This window comes from Polyodon spathula, chromosome 5 (genome assembly GCF_017654505.1).
Source record: "Polyodon spathula isolate WHYD16114869_AA chromosome 5, ASM1765450v1, whole genome shotgun sequence".
NCBI lineage: Eukaryota > Metazoa > Chordata > Actinopteri > Acipenseriformes > Polyodontidae > Polyodon > Polyodon spathula.
In genome coordinates, this window is record NC_054538.1 from 39,503,744 (window position 1) to 39,505,103 (window position 1,360).

Here is a 1,360-nt window from a genome sequence, read left to right on the forward strand (position 1 = left end):
CAGCGTGTAACGAGAGTCTCTTTTGGGAGGGTAAGGTGTTCTAACCAGAGTTCTTAGGCAGCTTTTGATTGGAATATTGAAGGTTAACCTGGCATCAATATTAAGAATCGTCATAACGATCAGCGTGTTCCCAATTGTTTCTCTACTTCTGCTTGACAGGATACAGGTGCAATCGAGGCGTGTGATCAATGTATAGATTACTTTATAATGTAGTTTATGTACAGTCAAAAAAAACCTTTAATGTTCATTTTATGTGTCTTCTCTTTATCAACAGTCATTATAAATATTCAGACTTTTAACAAAGATTTTCCTTTTAATGTTCAGCCAGTCCCTGTAAGGTAATTAAGATTAGTGAAAAAGAAAGTAACCCCCAGGCACTGGGCCGTTAATCGTTAAAGTAGACTGGACAAGCAAAGTGTTGGCTTTTCATACAGAGGTATAAACTGTATTTGTTGCAAAAAAATATAATGCATTTATGTCTCGGTGCAGCTTATTCTGTGCACATCTAGTTATTTATTTATTTATTTATTATTAAATGAAGATTTTAGCACCTGGTGAGGAAAGAGAATTTAAAATTAGAGGAAGAGGATGATACTGGAGCAGAATCACCAGATAAACTTGTTTAATACTAGCATTTAGTGAACATTAGCCACAAATTAATGACAAAGACCAAAATACACAATTTCTTGTAGTTTAACAAACAATCTTTAACAAACAATCTTTATATATATATATATATATATATATATATATATATATATATATATATATATATATATATATATATATATAAAAAGCACTGACATGATTTAGAATATTTGTTTGACAAAAGTATTGGCACCTTTTACATTGTCTGTAAAAATGTAATAACTAATTAAAGATATTCATTGATTGAAAACCATTACACGCAACTGAGCTGCATTATCAAGTCAACAGCCAGAAAGAGGTCATTATTTTCAACATTTGTTGAACGTTTTGGCAGCACAGCAGATGGTCAAGCAAAAGAAGTTGGATTCACATTTGAGAAAAGGACTCATAGCAAACTGCAACGAAGGAAACGCTTACAGAACAGTATCAAAGAAATATGGAATACCAAAATCCACGATCCGAGGAATAATCAAGAAGAACCACAGAACAAATTTAATTGCCATGCTTGAAAGTAGTAGACATTCAAAGAAAATTACGGGTACAGCAGTTAGGAGAATTGTCCAAAGAGCTAAAACAAATTCCAAGATTAAAAGCCAAGGATTTAAAGAAAGATTTGGAAACATCAGGTATAATAGTACATGAAAGAACTGTACAAACCACACAGAAGAGCTGTATGCACGTAGACCTCGCTGCAAATCACTTTTTAAAGAAA